The sequence below is a fragment of the Schistocerca cancellata genome, chromosome 3 (genome assembly GCF_023864275.1).
Source record: "Schistocerca cancellata isolate TAMUIC-IGC-003103 chromosome 3, iqSchCanc2.1, whole genome shotgun sequence".
NCBI lineage: Eukaryota > Metazoa > Arthropoda > Insecta > Orthoptera > Acrididae > Schistocerca > Schistocerca cancellata.
Genome location: NC_064628.1, coordinates 264,719,483 through 264,731,566, shown reverse-complemented (window position 1 = coordinate 264,731,566; position 12,084 = coordinate 264,719,483). Strand labels below are relative to the sequence as shown.

The 12,084-nt window shown below is 42.8% G+C and overlaps 1 long non-coding RNA gene across 1 annotated transcript in view; it reads right to left on the bottom strand.

Annotated features, from left to right (window-relative positions):
* Positions 1-10,606, bottom strand: part of LOC126176694 (uncharacterized) — a 154,238-nt gene extending 143,632 nt beyond the window's left edge. Inside the window, exon 1 of the long non-coding RNA XR_007535646.1 lies at positions 10,428-10,606. This is a non-coding gene — a long non-coding RNA (uncharacterized LOC126176694). The remainder of the gene's footprint in view (positions 1-10,427) is intronic.
* Between the last annotated feature and the right edge of the window lie 1,478 nt (positions 10,607-12,084).

The window sequence follows — 12,084 nt, the reverse complement described above, 5'->3', positions numbered from 1 at the left end:
CAGGCAAGGCGAACCGAAGACAGCATTTTATTGCCGGCCGGAGTGGCCGTGTGGTTCTAGGCGCTACAGTCTGGAGCCACGAGACCGCTACGGTCGCAGGTTCGAATCCTGCCTCGGGCATGGATGTGTGTGATGTCCCTAGGTTAGTTTGGTTTAAGTAGTTCTAAGTTATAGGGGACTGATGACCTCAGAAGTTGAGTCCAATAGTGCTCAGAGCCATTTGAGCCAGCATTTTATTGATAGAACAGCAAGAACTGTTCTCAAAACTTTTTGAATTGTTTATCAATCATGCACTGTTGCTCTCAGCTGGCCAAGGTTGTAGATTCAACTAAATACCTAGGTATCATAATTATGAAAAGAAAAACACTTAGAAGATGCTACAACTCTACTAAAGAGACTGCTTTCACTACACATGTCCGTAGACAATCTACTAAAAAGATTCCCTACACTACGCTTGTCCATCCTCTGCATTGTATTGCTGTGCAATATGGAATCCTTATCAGATAGGATTGACGAAGGATATCGAAAAAGTTCAAAGATACCAATCCGTCTTCTGCAATCCCGCTGGTTAATGTGCAGCTGAAGTGATACATGATGAGGACGGAAGCTGTTTGTGCACAAAAGGTGAGTAACGCTGGGCTGACTTATTGCGGAGCAATAGCCATTTCTCCGAATCTAACATGTGGATTACGAGCGACGCCTCAAAGAACTTTTCCTATTTCATCTGCTCCGATCGTTACAAGCTTTTTTTTTATCTCCTGCGGTAGTATTCTGGAGTCCTTCCAAAACAAGCACAATGAATTACAGAATGACTTAGACAAAAAATGTGAGTGGTGCGAAAAATAGCAATGACGGAACGATAAAAGTGTGGGATCTTCGACATGAATATTAAGAAGAATCCGTTAGATTTCGGTTACACCATAACTAATACAGATTTAAAGATTGTCGTTACAGCTAAAAATCTAGGTATTACAATTAAACAACTTAAACGGGAATCATCACATAGAAAATGTTGAGGGCAAGGAAACCCAGCGTTTTATTGGCAGAACACTTAGAAGATGTAACAAATCCACTTAAGAGACTGCTTACAATACGCTTGTCCGTCCTCTGCTGCGAGATGAGACTGATGGAGGACGTCGAAAAGCTTCAAAGAAGGCCATCCACTTTCGTTTTGTCGCGAAACAGAGGGGAGTGCGTCACCAACATTATACACGAGCTGGGGTGGCAATCATTAAAACAAAGGCGTTTTTCGTTGCGGCGAGATTTTTCCACAAAATTTCGACCACTAACATTTTCCTCCGAATGCGAAAATATTTAGTTGACACCAACCTATATAGGGAACAATGAGCACCGTAATAAAATAATAGATCAAAGCTCTCACAGAAAGATTAAGGTGTTCATTTTTCCCACGCTATTCAAGAGTGGACCGGTCGAAAAACAGTATAGTGTGAAAGTGGTTCTGTGCATCCTATGACAAGCACTTGGATGTGAAATGTACAGCAATGATGTAGATGTAGACGTTGGAGCAGATATAGGGAGACGCTAAGAAACGATATAAACTGGTCCTAATACACAAAACACTGCATCTGTAAAGCAAATGGCATACAAGACGTTAGTGTAACCAATTCTGCAGTACTGTCGACCATTTGGGACGTTGTCTTTGTGCCCTTACTGCAAAAATTTAGAGAATTGGTATTCGATGAACATTGCTTGACATTTCTGCTACCACAATCGATATCTTGCGAAGGCACAATGAGAAAAAGACATGAGAGATTAAGATGCGTTCAAAGTCATGACGACATTTTTTTCCTTTCTCAGTACTCATTGGAATAGCACACAAAATCACAAATAAAGCGGCGAAGTACTCCTCGCCGCGCACTGTACAGTAGTTTGCGTAGCATTAATGTGGCCGGCCGCTGTGGTCGAGCGGTTCTAGGCGCTTCAGTCCGGAACCGCGCTGCTACTACGGTCGCAGGTTCGAATCCTGCCTCGGGCATGAATGTGTGTGACGTCCTTACGCTAGTTAGTTTTAAGTAGTTCTAAGCCTAGGAGACTGATGACCTCAGATGTTAAGTCCCATAGTGCTCAGAGCCATTTGAACTATTTCGAACCATTAATGTGGATGTATTTTTGAGTTTGATTAGTGTAACTTGCAATAAATTGTTGGGTGCATGATATCATAGTACAATGTGCAACTAACATTTCCTTGCTTATTTACACATACACCTTTTAACTACTTTTTCGAACCCCTATCAACAGTCCGGGATCTTAATTCCTTCATGACACTACAGTTGTATTATTATTTACAACTAGCTGAGTACCTGGTGTTGCCTGGACATGCTTTTATTTCAATTTTCTATTAGTCCATCTCTTCTTTCCACCTCTTTCTGTCTATCTCCTCCTTCAACCCCTCTCTGCCCATCTCCCCCAGTCCTCTCCCTGACCACCTGCCCCAACCTTCCCCCCACTCTCTGTCCATTTCCTCCTGCTTGTCTCTGTCTCTCTCCTCCTCCCCCTTTTTCTATGCATCTGCACCTCCCTCCTCTGTCCATCTGCTCCTTCTCCCTCTGTCCACTTCCCCCTCCTCCTCTAATTCCATTCCCTCTCCCCCCTCTCTCTGTCCATCTCCTCCTTCTCACTCTCCCAGTTCCTCACCTTCTATTTCCTTTCTCTGTCGTCCTGTCCCCTCTCTGTCCATTCCTCCTCTTTCCTTTCTTTGTCCTTTTCCTCTTCCCCTCTCTCTGTTCATCCCCTCCTCCCTCCTCTCCCTGCCTATCTCTTCTTCCTCCCATCTGTTCATCTCCTCCTCTTCCCATTCTCTGTCTGTCTCCTCCTCTACCCTCTGTCTGTCCAGTTCCCCCCTTTCTGTTCATCTTCTTCCCCCTTATATGTGCCGATTTCCTCCTTCCCATCGCTATCTGTCAGTCTCCTCCTTCTTCCTCCTCTCTCCATGTCATCACGCGCGCCACCCCAGTAGGAGGCTGGTGGTTCTTATCCCCACAGTATTTCTTTCATACAGTGACTAACGTGTGTGCCTAATTTGGCTGAAATCGTCCTAGGTTCAAATGGTTCAAATGGCTCTGAGCACTATGGGACTTAACTCCCGAGGTCATCAGTGCCTAGAACTTAGAACTACTTAAACCTTAACTAACCTAAGGACATCACACACATCCATGCCCGAGGCAGGATTCGAACCTGCGACCGTAGCGGTCGCTCGGTTCCAGACTGTAGCGCCCAGAACTGCTCGGCCACTCCGGCCGGCAAATCGTCGTAGGGTTTTGGAATGAGCTTTCTATCCACGGTTTTGCCTGTGTTAAGGACATGTCAAATATATTTCACATATGTTTAACATATTTCATATGTATTTGTACACATATCTCTTCTGTGCTTCTAGCGAATTTCCTCTGCAGTTTCACTTTCACGCAGCTCAATGTATATGACGTGATATCTCCCGAACTTTGTGCTGTGCACTGATATAATTTTGCAGATACATCCAGTGGTACATGTGCCTACTGTCTGCGAAATGTATTGTGAATAGAAATAGTAGTAAAGAAGTAATAAATTGAAACGTCATGCAGTTTTTCACTCGTTTCAGTACTCGACGTCATAGCTCCTGAACTATGCGTCACACAGCGATACTGTATATTTTATAGGTACATTCAGTGGCGTATGTGGATACTGCCTGCGAAAAGTGTTGCGGATACAGTTGGTAGCAACGAGGTAATGAATTTAGACGTTTGGTAATTTGCTACAGTTTTTCGCACAGTGTTTATGACGACATATCCTGAACCATGTATAGTACATTGATACAGTTTTGCTGGAGCACTAAGAGGTATACATAAATACAATCTGCAAAATATGTCGGGAATAAAGTTAATAGTAGAGAAATAATTAATTAACATGTCATGCTTCACGCGGCAGTTTGATTGAGTGAATAGCGAAAACGTAGTAAGCTATAAACTTTTCTCCTTTCATCATTTTGTAGGAGTTGTGAGGGAGAAAAAGTTTCGTACAGGTTTGAAATTATGTTTTAAGACTGTTCTTAGTCACTAAATTCTCTCATTCTCAAATACTGGATGACTTAAATGTGGATATTGTCGCGTCGTGGGCTACAAAGTTTTTCCGCTCCCACCCCACCCCTTTGATAGGTAGGTAATTCTTACATCCACAGCGATTCTTTGCAGACAGTGAGTGACATGTGTACGAAGTGTAGTTGAAATTGGTCCATTGGTTTGGGAGGAGATGTGGAACGTACATGCATACATATATCCATTTCTCAGTTTCAAGGAGGTCCATGCATGATTCGGGTCTTATCTTTGAGGGGGGGGGGGGGAGGGGTGCGAAGGCGAGGGGAGGGAAATGAGAGGTGTGAGGTGTTCAAACGGCTCTGAGCACTATGGGACTTAACATCTGAGGTCATCAGTCCCCTAGAACGTAGAACTACTTAAACCTAACTAACCTAAGGACACTGCACACATCGAGGCAGGACTCGAACCTGCGACCGTAGCAGTCGCGCGGTTCCGGACTGAAACGCCTAGAATCGCTCGGCCACCGCGGCCGGCTTGAGAGGTGTGTCACATTTAGTTACAATCCCACCTGCCATAATCCCAAAACTTAACTTGCCATTAGCCCTATTCCAATCTTCTGAAAGTGTTTGTCTGTGAGCAGCCATATATGGAAGTGAACATGGACGATAAACAGTTTAAGAGAACTGATGCTTTTGAAATGTGGCACTGCAGAAGAATGCTGAAGATTAAAAAGGGAGATCACTTAACTAATGAGGTGGTACTGAACAGAATTGGGGAGACAAGAAATTTATGGCACAACTTGAATAAACGAAGTGATAAATTCATAGGATACATTCTGAGACATCAAGAGAACATCGATTTAGTATTGGAGGGAAGTATGGGGCATAGAAATTGTAGGGGGAGACCGAGAGGTGAATACACTAAACAGAATGGGAAGCATGTAGGTTGTAGTGGTTATTTGGAGATGAAGAGGCTTTTACGGGATAGAGTTGCATGGAGAGTTGCATCGAACCAGTCTTCGGACTGAAGACCACAACAACATCTGAGAAATTTGGAAATTTATATGTGTAAAAATATGAACACATTTGATATTTCTTTTTGTGTGTGTGTGTGGAAGGGGTGGGGGGGGGTACCTGGTTTCAGGTAACTCATGATTTGTCTGAAAGTTAAAAGTGAAGCCCGTATGGCATTAATAAACGCCACAACTTTCAGTTGTGTAATACTTAATTACACCAACGAATCAGTCAAGTGTTGTTATTGTGACAACAGCAAACACTGGAAGTCGTGATTGATGGAGGAGTGCAAACAGCGTGTACATGTAGTTCAACTGGCCTTGTGGGGAGAGAGCACGAGCACGGGCGGCGTGCCGTGTGTTGGCAGACGGCAGGCAGGATTGTAAAAGCGAAGCCCCAAAAGGCCAGCCGGCTGGCGGCCTGGCGCTGAGTGGTGAGTCACTGCCGAGGCATGGCGTGGCATTCGCAGAAGACGGAGAAGGGGCGCGCCCAGCTGACGGCTGGCTCTTCTGCCGCACGACCCAACCACGCCGGGGCCGCTCTACCTGCCCGTTCTCTCCAGCTGTCACGGCCGCTATTGCGTGCGTCATATCTATTCATATTTATACTTTCTTAAATCTGATGTAAACAAGCACAAACGCGATAATTCGCCAGCAGCTGTATCACACGTACGCTGGTGTTGTTACGCTCTTGGAAGTAGGCCCTACTTATTTATTAGACAGCTTACTATATTACGGTACACGAAACTTTAAGATATTTTAATGTACTGACAGCCATCAACTGTTTTCTTAACCCTTAAATGTGCTAGAGAGTTCTGTAAAACCCCACGACACTTTTGTCTTGTAATATTTCTGGAGTTAAGCTCCAGATCTCGTTAAGGTCTTTCGTAATCTTGGTATACATTGCCTATTAACCGTTGCGGAAAGCGATGGGCATTGTTGATGCTCAATAACGCCACTTTTAGTCGTTTCGACCCCACCAGTATGTGTGTGTAAAAATTTTTTCTGTTACTAGGTAAGTTAATCTTTTGAAAAGTTAACTTTAGTTCCCAAATCGGCGTATATAAAACTCTTGATTCGTTATTAATCACGTTGTATAGTCTAATTAAAGGTCATGTTTACTTTTTCATCACAATGACTTCGCGGAAACCAACTCAGGTCCCTAACAGAAGCTGAAATGTAGGCAGTTGGCAATGACCCACACTTTTTAGATTCAAACGATGAAAGTGGCGCTGGAGAAAATAAATTTATCGCCAGTGAGCATGATTCAGAGTAGGAGGCGTCCTCAGATGGATTTATTGAAGGCAATGAAGATGAAAACCACACCGCAACAAGCTATTACAGTGGTAAAAATCCTAATTGGAGATGGTCTAAAACTTGTAAACGACGTACGCGAACTCGAGCTGAAAATATAATTGTCCACTTAACACGAGTGAAAGGTATTGCAAGGAATATTGAGCCTGGAAATGTGTTTCTGAGCCCATGCTAAATGTTATTTTGTTACATACAAATGGCAAAGACAGCAAGTAGAGCGAAGTTCGAAGAACCACGACCACCATACACAAAAGACTTAGATTTGGCTGAACTAAAAGCTTTTGTTGGGTTATTATGATCATTAGGATGTATGAAACCAGGAGGTGAGGATGTTGTTGCATCGGAGGGTACTGGCAGGCACATGTGCCGCGTAACCATGGGTGTGACAGAATTTTTGTTCATTGTATCTTGTCTTCGACTTGATGATCACTCCACTAGAGCAGAAGGAAAATTTTACGATAAACTGGAAGCTGTGATTGAAATATGGTATCTGCTTCTTTCTAACTGCACGTCTTACTATGGAGCAGGTGGAAACGTTACTATTGACGAAATTTTGGTCCCATTTCAATGTAGTTTTAGAATGTACGTGCCTAAAATGCCTGGTAACTATGGCATAAAAATAATATGCATATATGATTCTCGTATTCATTTTTTGTGTAATGCCGGCCGAAGTGGCCGTGCGGTTAAAGGCGCTGCAGTCTGGAACCACAAGACCGCTACGGTCGCAGGTTCGAATCCTGCCTCGGGCATGGATGTTTGTGATGTCCTTAGGTTAGTTAGGTTTAACTAGTTCTAAGTTTTAGGGGACTAATGACCTCAGCAGTTGAGTCCCATAGTGCTCAGAGCCATTTGAACCATTTTTGTGTAATGCTTTTGTATGCACATGTAAGGAACAACGAAATGGTGCACTGTCTGTTCGCACCTACCATGTACTGAAAGTTATTATTCCCACCCAAGGCTCAAATCAGTGGTTGATAATTGATTTGTCTGTGGAATTATGTGAAAAACTCACAGAAAATGGTCTGACCGTCTTTTGAAAATTCCGAGGAAACAAACTGTAGAGAAGCACTTATGCAACTTGGGAAATCTCTAATTCGTCCACATATGCAACGCAGGGATTTGAAGCACGTCCCTCGACATCTGCAAGCTACCATAAGCAACAGAAAGGCTTTCGACACTGTACCACACAAGCGGCTCGTAGTGAAATTACGTGCTTATGGAATATCGTCTCAGTTATGTGACTGGATTTGTGATTTCCTGTCAGAGAGGTCACAGTTCGTAGTAATTGACGGGAAGTCATGGAGTAAAACAGAAGTGATTACTGGCGTTCCCCAAGGTTGTGTTATAGGCTCATTGCTGTTCCTTATCTATATAAACGATTTGGGAGACAATCTGAGCAGCCGTCTTCGGTTGTTTGCAGATGACGCTGTCGTTTATCGACTAATAAAGTCATCAGAAGATCAGAACAAACTGCAAAACGATTTAGAAAATATATCTGAATGGTGCGAATAGTAGCAATTGACCCTAAATAACGAAAAGTGTGAGGTCATCCACATGAGTGCTAAAAGGAACTCGCTAAACTTCGGTTATTCGATAAATCAGTTTAATCTACAAGCCGGTTCAAAAATGGTTCAAACGGCTCTGAGCACTATGGGACTTAACTACTGAGGTCATCAGTCCCCTAGAACTTAGAACTACTTAAACCTAACTAAACTAAGGACATCACTCACATCCATGCCCGAGGCAGGATTCGAACCTGCGACCGTAGCGGTCGCGCGGTTCCAGACTGTAGCGCCTTGAACTGCTCAGCCACCCCGGCCGGCAATCTAAAAGCCGCAAATTCAGCTAAATACCTAGGTATTACAATTAAGAACAACTTAAATTGGAAGGAACACATAGAAAATGTTGTGGGGGAGGCTAACCAAAGACTGTGTTTTATTGGCACGACACTCAGAAAATGTAACAGATCTACTAAGGAGACTGCATACACTACGCTTGTCCGTCCTCTTCTAGAATACTGCTGCGCGGTGTGGGATCCTTACCAGATAGGACTGACGGAGTACATCGAAAAAGTTCAAAGAAAGGCAGCACGTTTTGTATTATCGCGAAATATGGGAGAGAGGGTCACAGAAATGATAAAGGATTTGGTCCGGACATCATTAAAAGAAGGGCGTTTTTCGTTGCGACGGAATCTTCTCACGAAATTCCAATCACCAAATTTCTCCTCCGAATGCGAAAATATTTTGTTCACGCTGACCTACATAGGGAGAAACGATAAAATAAGGGAAATCAGAGCTCGTACGTAAAGATATAGGTGTTCCTTTTTTCCGAGCGCTATTCGGGATTGGAATAATAGAGAATTGTGAAGGTGGTTCGGTGAACCCTCTGCCAGGCACTTAAATGTGATTTGCAGAGTATCCATGTAGATGTAGATGTAGATGTCGATATTAGGGACACATACCCTTCAACGCGACATCAGTTAAGAACCACCAAGAAAATCCAGATGTCAAGCATGTCCAAGGCAGACAAAAATAAATAAACAAATAAATAAATAAAAATCAGTGTGAAAAGTGAGGCACGTTCATTTGTGGGCAACATACCCATCGTGTATGCGAAAACTCTCTCTCACATGTTACAGTATTATTTTTGTTCATAATATCATGGTTTATAAAGAAAGTTTGTAGTATTTGTCCACAGTCAGAAATAAAAACCGAAAACAGATGTGAAAAGGGCGTTATTTTTTTTTGTAGTTTGTTTACCCATTTAGAATGAGAAAATTGTTAATAATCTTTACTCACCTGGGTTTATAATGTATTTGCTCATTATATTATGGTTTACAAACAACATTGGTTGCATTATACATTTTTTATAATTTCTTTTTATTTAGAGTATATAAGACGCCATCATAAATTAGCTCAATCTGAAAACACCAGCACAGTTAACAGTTAATCATACTTTATCTGTGTACCTTTTATTGCAAGCTTGTCGAGTACTGTGAAAATGGCTGACGCTGCTTCCTGCTCGGTACTGAAACGCGCGCGTCGAACGCCGTCAAAAAGTGGCGAGAAAAAGGTAGTTCTTGATGTTTTTCACATAGTTTACAGAAAAAAACCGGCTTTGAAGGGCGTGTATTTATTTCATTCAAAGCGTTTTTGAAAACGTGATGCACAGCTGAATCGGTAGCCCTATAAACCAGTGATAATGGTGTAGTACACCGATCGATGATCCAATATGAAACACCTACATCTTTTAATTAAAATTTATGAAAACTGCGCGACTTCTTGTTTATAATTACACACCTATTGCACGCAAAATTCCAGTTTTCATTGCAAAAGATCTTTAATAAAGATTGTTTAAATTAAGAAATCATAACATTTTAAAATTTTAAGACAGAAATGCAGAATCAAATACTCCTTACTTGGACTATGTCCACAGACGTGGTCGCACACCAGCCAGATTGACAAGCGTCGTAGAAACATGGAAAACAATAATTTTCGCAGCTTCGAGCATACCATGCAAATATTGCAATTTTACAACTGCCAGCGTACCGCTCCAGTATGAACCCAACAGAACTGATATGGAGCCGTGTTAAGCGCTTTGTCGCAAGAAATAAGTGGACATTTAAGCTTCCGGACGTACGTGAACTAATGCACAAAGCTTTGACACATGTCATTGCCGAACGCTATAGGGATGCCGAATAGCACGTCATAAAAGGAGAAAATGTGACGCACTGCTGGCTTTGTCGCTTCTGTTGTTGATTGATTTGTTGCCATCGTAGCAGATGACAGCTCCGGCAATGAAATGTATTTTTCGGATTCTGATATGGAAGGAATCCAGAGATTACCAAACGACTGACTGTAAGTTAATACCTTCAGTGGCTTCAGTATTTAGCTAACCGTGAAATACCTGCAATACTCTTTTTTAAGTTACACTTACCATGCATAGAAAAATCATCCTGAGTTAGGAATTTTCATCGCTCTTATTTTTAATTACAGTACTGCGTTAGCTAAGAACGAGAGCCTGTTACACGAAGAATATTCAAAAAGTTGCCCACAAAATTTTTATACGCTTACCTTTTACTGATTGTGCGTGGTCTCCTCCGACATACTCTCCTCTATAATTGATAGATTGCTCCCAACGCCGTTTCCACTTCAGAAAGCAGTCATGGTACGCCTCTTGCTTGATCGCGCGAGGCGCCGTCTGCGAATTTTCTTTTATCTCGTCTATCGTTGCAAATCTTCGTCCTTTCAACGGTGTTCTCAACTTTGGAAATAAGAAAATGTCCCCGCGGGCCAGGTCTGGAGAGTACGGAGGATGAGGCAGCACAGTGATTTCATTTTGTGTGTAACAGTCACGCACCAACAGGGATGAATGTGCGGGTGTGTTATCGTGATGCAAGAGCCACGAATTATATCGCCACATTGCAGGCCGTTTCCTTCTCACATTTTCTCGCAGGCGTCCCAACGATAGTACCATCGATTAAAAGTTTGTCCCTGTGGCACGAATTCATGATGAACTAATCCTTCAAAGTCGAAGAAAACTATGAGTATGGCTCTGACATTTGACATGACGATTTTTTTTTTCTTGGAGAACCTTTCCCGACCCATTGTGGAGACTGAACCTTGGTCTCAGCATCATACTGTTGACCCATGCATCATCACCAGTTATAATTCTCTTAAGGAACATCTCGTTCTCATTTGCGCGACCCAAAAGCTCTTCACAGATTGCGAGGCGAAGGTCTTTCTGGTCTTGACTCAAGAGTGGTGGGGCGAACTTGGAAGCAACACGGTATATTCCAAGATGCTGTGTCAGGATTTCATTACATGATTCAACTGGACATGATTCTTCTGGAATCTCTCGGACAGTCAGTCTTCGACTGATGACCTCAGCAGTTAAGTCCCATAGTACTCAGAGCCACAGTCAGTCTTCGATTGGCACGCACAATTTCGTTGACGTTCACGACATGAGCGTCGTCGGTAGATGTCGGAGGGTGTCCTGAATTAGGTCATCTTTAACTTCTGTCCGACCATTTTTAAACCGTGTGAACCATTCGTAACACCCAGTACGGCTGAAGCACTCATCACCATAGGCTTTCTGCATCATTTGGTGTATCTCTTTAAAGGTTTTTCTGAGTTTCACGCAAAATTTAATGCAGACACGTTGCTCCTCTTATTCTGTCATCTCGAAAAAAAAAAAAAATGTTCAAATGTGTGTGAAATTTTATGGGACGTAACTGCTAAGGTCATTAGTCCCTAAGCTTACACACTACTTAACCTAAATTATCCTAAGGACGAACACACACACCCATGCCCGAGGGAGGACTCGAACCTCCGCCGGGACCAGCCGCACAGTCCATGACTACAGCGCCTCAGACCGCCCGGCTAATCCCGCGCGGCTGCCATCTCGAAATTCGGAAACTGTGTGACACAACGTTTTACTCAATACACCCCTGCGCAATAACTAACAGACATACAGCAATGAAACTTCCATCAGTTACACATTAAACAGAGGCTTGTGCAGGGATGCCAACCGCATATCGTTCCAACATACCATTGGGGCGAAACTGAGAATGTTCCGTAATTTTCTAAACAGATCTCGTACTTTCCGTCTCGACCCCGAAGAAGTGTGGGGTTTGCAGGAGCTTTGCCGAATGTTATTTGATCCTCTCTAAAAATTAAATTACTTTCGAAGCTATATGGTTTATCTGCTCGTTTCTTTTTCCGTCTTAAC